The sequence below is a fragment of the Cebus imitator genome, unplaced genomic scaffold, assembly GCF_001604975.1.
Source record: "Cebus imitator isolate Cc_AM_T3 unplaced genomic scaffold, Cebus_imitator-1.0 Scaffold602, whole genome shotgun sequence".
Taxonomy (NCBI): Eukaryota; Metazoa; Chordata; class Mammalia; order Primates; family Cebidae; genus Cebus; species Cebus imitator.
Genome location: NW_016107917.1, coordinates 283,274 through 290,967, shown reverse-complemented (window position 1 = coordinate 290,967; position 7,694 = coordinate 283,274). Strand labels below are relative to the sequence as shown.

The window sequence follows — 7,694 nt, the reverse complement described above, 5'->3', positions numbered from 1 at the left end:
TTTCTTTTATGTCCCCAATAATGGCGTCTAGTTTTCTTCATGTAGTTTCTAGGCGCCTTTTTAAATTTATTCCTGTACATTTTATAGTTTTTGTTGCTTTTGAATTTCTCATTGTTGAGTTTATCCCTAGGTAACTTAAAAGTTTTTATTTTGTTTAGTTTTCATTGTCAATATTCAATATAAAATTTAAAAGTTTTACTGCCATTGTGCATGTGCTCTTTTTTTTCCTAACTGGTTAAGTCTAAAAGTTTCTATCAGTTTGAAGAATATGAATAGATGATTCAGTATTGTTCATAAGTTAAATATAATGCTTAAGGTATTGCCATAATACTAGTTTCTAAGTCTGTGCTATGAGGGTACTACTGTAAGTTTGACCCCTAATGAATAATAAGGGTCTTTTTTTTCCATCAGTGATTGGGACCAAGATATAAGTATTTCCTGTCAGGCTTAGTGGCTCACAACAGTAATCCCAGCACTTTGAGAGACCGAGGTGGGTGGATCACTTGAGGCCAGGAGTTTTGAGACCAGCCTGGCCACCAACATGGTGAAACCCCATCTCTACTAAAAATACAAAAATTAGCAGTGACTGGTGGCACATGCCTGGAGCTGAGATCATGCCACTGCACTCCAACCTGGGTGACAGAGGGAGACTCTGTCCCAAAAAAAAAAAGAAATATTTCCATATGAAGGTTAAGTCACTTCATGTCATTGAAGAGAAGAAAAACCTTCCTCCAATCTTGCTTCAGTCTCTTGCTGCTATCTTGTCTCTTTCTCTTTCCAGACAGACTTCTTTTGTTATGGTAAAATATATATAATATAAAAATTGTCCTTTTATCTATCTTTTTCTTGAGATGGGAGTCTCATTCGTTTGCCCAGGCTGTAGTGCAGTGGCACACTCTTGGCTCGCTGCAACCTCCGCTTCCTGGGTTCAAGCAATTCTCCTGCCTCAGCCCCCAGATTAACTGGCATTACAGGCATGTACCACCACGCCTGGCTAATTTTTGTATTTTTAGTAGAGATGGGGATTTACTGTGTTGGCCAGGCTGGTCTCAAACTCCTGACCTCAAGTGATCCACCCACCTTGGCTTCCCAGAGAGTTGGGATTACAGGCGTGAGCCACTGCACCCGGCTGTCATTTTAACTGTTTTTAAGTGTACAAATCAGTGGCATTAAGTACAATATATTCACAATATAGTGCAACTATTACCACTGTCTATTTCCAGAACTTTTTTGTTATTCCAAACAGAAACCCTGTACCCGTTACATAACTCCCCTTCTTCCCAGCTCCTGGTAACCTCTATTCCAGTTTCTGTCTCTATGAAATTGCCTATTCCAGGTACGTCATATAACTAAATCATATAATATATGCAATATTCTTTTATGTCTGGTTTGTTTTACTTAGCATATTTTAAAGGCTCATCCATGTTGTAGCATGTTTTAGACTTTCATTCTTTTTTATGACAGCCAGACTTCTTTTATGAATATGTAACATCTCTCACTATTTTCTTTGCCTGCCAATAATGCCTCACTTAGCTTTAAGCTGGTTTCCACCCTGCCGAATCTATCAAGTAAACAGGATCACATAATTATCAGATAGAGTGGGCACTTTTCTGTCCTTATCTTGACCTCACCCTACTATTTGACATCATTGACCATTCTTTCCTTGCAACTGTATTGTGATTGGCTTCCATGACAATATTCAGCTTTGGCCAGGTGTGGTGGCTCACACCTGTAATCTCAGCACTTTGGGAGGCCGAGTGGGCGGATCACCTGAGGTTGGGAGTTCAAGACCAGCCTGGCCAACATGATGAAACCCTGTCTTAAGAAAAAGAAAAAATAAATAAAAATAGAAAAAAAAAAACCCTCTTACAAAAAGGTCAAACAATTTAGAAATATATAAAATTAAAAGGTATAGCCTCTGCCTGCCCTCCCTGCCCTCTCACTCCTGTCTCTCATATTTTCATTTCCCCAGAGATAGCAACTTGGTATATATTCTTAAGTACTTTTTTCTATGCTTACACAAAACGTGTTTACTAATTACACATGCTGCTCTCAGCACACTGCCTGTAGGGTAGCCCTGGTCCACAGGGGCAATTAAAAAAAAAAAAAAGAAAAAGAAAATTACACATATGTTTTTCAAGTTTTTGTTTTATTCTGTAATTTGCTCTTTTTTGTTCATGAATATATTCTGATCCTTTTTATTTTGAGATAATTATAGAATCAGGAAGTTACAAGAAGTAGTAGAGAGTCCTGTGGGCTTTTCACTCAGCTTCCTTCAATGGCAATATCTTACATAGCTGTACTTCAATGTCAAAACCAGGAAATTTATATTGGTACATTACTGTTAAGTAAATTACAAAACTTAGTTTTCACTTTTAAAAAAATCTATTCATTTGTGCATATGTATGTGTAATTTTATGCCATACATGTATTCCTATAACCACCACCACAATCAAGATTTAGAACTATTACTGTAAAGGAACTCCTTGTTCTTTGTATCTGCACCCCCACCCACCACCACACCCACCACTGTTCCTGTTCCACTTGTCTGTTCTCCATCTCTATAATTTTGACATTTGAGCATGTTACATAAATGGAATAATGTAATATGTAACAATTTGAGGTTGACTTTTTTCACAAAGGATAATTCCCTTGAGATCCATCTAAATTGTTATTGCAGTAGTTCATTTTTTAAATTGTTGAGTGTTCCATTGTGTGGTTGTACCAAAGTTTGTTCAAACATTTACTCATTGAAGGACATTCAGATTTTCACTGTTTTGTCCCTGAGTAAAGCTGCTGTGAACATTCATGGACAGGATTTTAGGTGAGTTTAATTTTTCATTTCTCTGGGATAAATGCCCAAGAATAGAATGTAAATGTTTAGTTTTATAAGAAACTGCACTATAATGGTTTTATTTTCCACGTCAGATGGGTAATGTACTGACATTGTAATAAGGTTTGAGGGAGGCACATCTCACACATGTGTGAAAACCCAGTGTCATCACACTTAGGTCATGATAAGCTTATGAACTACAAAAGGATTGTGCCACACTTTCAGAGTGTCTGTACCATTTTACATTCCCACCAGCAATGTATGTGATTCAGTTTCTCTGCAGCATTCATTATTATTACTTTTTAGATTTTTAGCTGTTCTTCTATTCCATTGTGGTTTTACTTGATATTTTTCTTTTTTTAAATTAAAAAAAAATTTCTTGTTTTCAGTCTTAAAGTTATTTCCTCAAATACTTTGTACTTTTCTAATGGCTAATGATGTTGGGCATCTTTTCATGTGCCATCTGTGTATTTTCTTTCTTTTCTTTCAACAGAGTTTTGCTTGTTCCCCAGGCTGACGTGCAGTGGTATAATCTTTGCTCACTTCAACCTTTGCTTCCTGGGTTCAAGCAGTTCTTGTGTCTCAGCCTCTTGAGTAGCAGGTATTACAGGCACACAACACCATGTCTGGCAAATTTTTATATTTTTAGTAGAGACAGTGTTTCATTATGTTGGCCAGGTTGGTCTTGAACACTTGGCCTCAGGTGATCCGCCCACCTCAGTCTCCCAAAGTGCTGGGATTATAGGTGTGAGCCACTGTGCTGAGCCCCATCTGTATGTTTTCTTTGGTGAAGTGACTTGAAGTGACTGTTCATTACTTTGACCCAGTGTTTGTTGTGTTGTTTTTTTTTCTTTTTTCTTTCTTTCTTTTTTTTTTGAGACAGTCTCACTCTCACCCAGGCTGGAGTGCAATGGCTCGATCTCGGCAGCTCACTGTAATCTCTGCCTCCTAGGTTTAAGCGATTCTTCTGCCTCAGCCTCCTGAGTATCTGGGATTACAGGCATCTGCCACCATGCCCAGCTAATTTTTTTGTATTTGTAGTAGAGATGAGGTTTCACCATGTTGGCCAGGCTGTTTTTTGAATGTCTGACTTCAAGTGATCTGCTCACCTCGGCCTCCCAAAGTGCTGATTACAGGCGTGAGTCACCACACCCAGTCTGTAGAGTCATACTCTATCACCCAGGCTGGAGTGCAGTGGCGCAAGCTTGGCTTGCTGCAACCTTTACCTCCCAGGTTTGAGCAATTCTTCTGCCTCAGCCTCCTAAGTAGCTGGGATTACAGATGCCTGCCACCATTCCTGGCTAATTTTTGTATTTTTAGTAGAGATGGGGTTTTGCCATGTTGGTCAGACTGGTCTTGAACTCCTGAACTCAAGTGATCTGCCCACCTCGGTCTCTCAAAGTGCTGGGATTACAGGCGTGAGCTGCCTCGCCCTGCCTGTTTTCTTAATAATGAGTTTAAAGCGTTCTTTATATATCTAGGTACAAGACCTTTATTAGATATACGATTCTCCCAGTCTGTGTCTTACCTTTTCAGTCCCTTAATAGTGTCTTTCAGGCTAGGCGCAGTGGCTCATACCTGTAATCCTGATGCTTTGGGAGGCCAAGGTGGGAAGACTACTTGAACCCAGGAGTTCAAGACCAGCCTATGCAATATAGTGAGACCCCCATCTCTACAAAAAATTTTAAAAAGTATCTTTGTTTGGTGGTGCGTGCCCATGGTCCCACCTACTTGGGAGGCTGAGATGGGAGGATTGCTTGAGCCCATGAGGTAAGGCTGTGGTCAAGGCTGACCCAGGAGGTCAAGGTGAAGTGCTGGGATTATAGTGGTGAGTCCCCAGACGTAGCCAGTGTTTTTATCTCTCAAGAAGTTGTCCAGGTGTGGTGGCTCATGCCTATAATCCCAGCACATTGAGAGGCAGAGGCAGGTGGCTTGCTTGAGGTCAGGAGTACGAGACCAGCCTGGTCAACATGGTGAAACCTATCTCTACTAAAAATACAAAAAAAATTTAGCTGGGTATGGTGCAAACCTGTAATCCTAGCTACTCGAGAGGCTGAGGCAGGAGAATTGGTTGAACCTGGGAAGTAGAGGTTACATTGAGTCAAGATCACGCCACTGCACTTCATCCTGTGCGACAAAGTGAAACTCGTCTCAAAAAAAGAAAAACAAATGTCTTTGCCCAGATCATAAAGGTTTTCTCTTAACGTTTTTTCCTAAAAGTTTAAAGTTGTAGCCTTTTACATTTAAATCCATGATCCATTTTTAATTATATTTTGTGTACGTTATGAAGTTTAGGTTGAAGTACTGTTTTTTTTTTTGGCCTATGGATGTCCAATGTTTCATCATAGTTTATCGAAAAAGCTATCCTCTCTCCTTTGAATTGTCCTGTACGTACACCTTTATCCAAAATCAGTTGAGGGTGTTGATTTATTTCTGGAAGTCTTGTCAGAGTGATTTCTCTCACTGTTTTTCAAAACTATTTTATATTCTAGTTTTTTTGCCATTCCACTAAATTTAGAAGGGGCTTGTCTATATGTGTAAAAAAGTCTCAGTGGGATTTGGGTAAGAATTGTGTTAAAACCCATGATCAATTTGGGGAGAATTGACATCTTTACTGATTCTCTTTTCATGTTAGTACATACAGATTTATACATTCTTTTAAACATATTTCTTAGCATGGATGTATGTATCATAATTTAACCATTCTGCTATTGATAGGCATTTAAAGTATTTCCATAATGCTGGCTTACAGATAGTTGTTCACTATTTTTTCTGTTTGTTTTGGAACCGAGTCTGTGTCAGCCAGGCTGGAGTGCAGTGATGTGATCTTGGCTCACTGTAACCTCTGCCTCCCAGATTCAAGCGATTCTTGTGCCTCAGCCTCCTATGTAACTGGGATTACAGGTGTGTACCACCATGCCTGGCTAATTTTTTCATTTTTATGTAAAAGTAGAGATGAGGTTTCCCCATGTTGCCTAGGCTGGTCCCAAAGTCCTCAGGTAATCCGCCTCCCAGAATGCTGGGATTACAGGTGTGAGCCACTGTGCCTGGCCTAGTTGTTAACTGTTTTTATATTTTATTGATGTGTGCTTGTGCAAAATTTCTGTAGGAAATCTTGATATTTTGAAATTGTGTTCCAAAAGGCTATACCTGTTCATAGTCAAAATAACAGTGAAAGAAAATATCTGTTTCCCTATAACCTCTTTAACACTGGGAATAATTAACACTTTAAAAATTATTCCTGTAAAATTAAAGTATATAACTTAACATTTTATTATAAAAATTACATATTCATTGAAGAAATGAAAAAACATAGAATTATATAAAGTGAAAAGGAAAACTCTTGTTTTTCCCTTCCTCCCATCTCCTTAGTAGCCAGTATTCTGGATCTTTTTTTTATGTATAGTATATGCTTTTTCCTTTTTGACAAGTGAAATAGTTAAATTCTTCTTTTTTTTTTTTTTTTTTTAATAGGTGATTTTGCCATGTTGGCCAGGCTGGTCTTGAGCCCCTGGCTTCAAGTTATCCACTTGCCTTACCTCCCAAAGTACTGGGATTACGGGCATGAGCCACCATGCCCAGCTCCATGTTCTGTCTTATAATTTGACAGTTTGATACTTGACAATATGTTATGATTTTTATTCATATAAGTATTTGATCTTGTTTAAGTAAAATTTGTGTAAGTTAGACAAATCATATATGACTTTCTTCATCATATGGGACCCAAAAAAGGCAAAGGATGTCATTATGAATGTTTCTGGAAAAAAATATCTAAATTGGATTTCCATTTTGTTTTTAAAATACTGTGGTTGAAACAGATAGAGGGAAATTGCCCAGTGGTAACTGTCATTTGGCATTTCGTTTCTATGACAATATTGTTTTGTTGTGAAGTGTTCTTTAACACTGCCTAATTCTCTGACACAGTTACTTTTTTATAGTTCCTTAGTATTGAAATTAAGTTTGTATGTATCTAACTTCCATAAACCCTTAAAAAGCATCAGGGACCTATCTCTTGGTTTTCATTCTTTTATTTTTGTATCACCAGAGCCTGACACTGTACCTGGCTTACAGTAAGTGCTTTACAGTGAAGAGTCAAGGCCTTTTACAAATTTTACTCTATAGGAAAAGGTTTTTTGAGGTGTTTATATTATTTTTCTAGTTGTAGAGATATGAGGATATGTTTTTAGCCAAAGCTATCTATTTATTTATATATTTTTAAGTTGCTAAATGGAATGGTGGTTCATTTGTGGGAAAAAAACATTTTCAGGGTCTTTGGGCTTTTCATCAAATAGACCCTTGGCCAGTGAGATTTATCACCCCAATTCCCTCTGGTTGATTTCTGCCTTCTTGAATTTCTAGTCTAGATTGTGACTGAGATTATGTTACTCAGGTTTAAGAGACTGTGAACCTTTTAATCTTGAAAACTAAACATCCTAATTTACATTTGATCCTCATTCTACATAATGTAAGGAGCCTAGCTATATTGTGAAAGATTAAATTTACTTCTCTTTAATTTTCATTTGTTATGGATCTAGTTTGAAGATAAATAAGAATTTCAAAGTCAGAGCTCACCTCTTTGGGATTCGGACTATGCGTAGTTGTAAGTGTAATTTCTTTAGGAATTTAGTATGCAGATTTTTCTTTTTATATCTGGCATTGATATTTTTTTAAAAAGCTTTCTACTGCTACTGAGCTTTTATTTTTTATTATTAATGTCACATTGGAACAAATACATATCCCCACACCATTCACTGTCAAGATAATAATTTATGCTGTTTTGACAGAGTACTCATTTTCTTAGGGAGGGATTATTTTTATTATTTGTGGGAGAGTTCTCAAGGGAAGCGTGAGCCTAGGAGTG

General features: G+C 37.7%; 1 protein-coding gene and 1 pseudogene across 12 annotated transcripts in view; one reads left to right on the top strand and one right to left on the bottom strand.

The window, feature by feature from the left end:
- The window catches only part of TAF1 (TATA-box binding protein associated factor 1), a 100,938-nt gene that overhangs the window by 66,225 nt on the left and 27,019 nt on the right, over positions 1–7,694 (top strand). The window lies entirely within an intron of this gene.
- Positions 2,923–3,042, bottom strand: LOC119469221 (annotated as a pseudogene).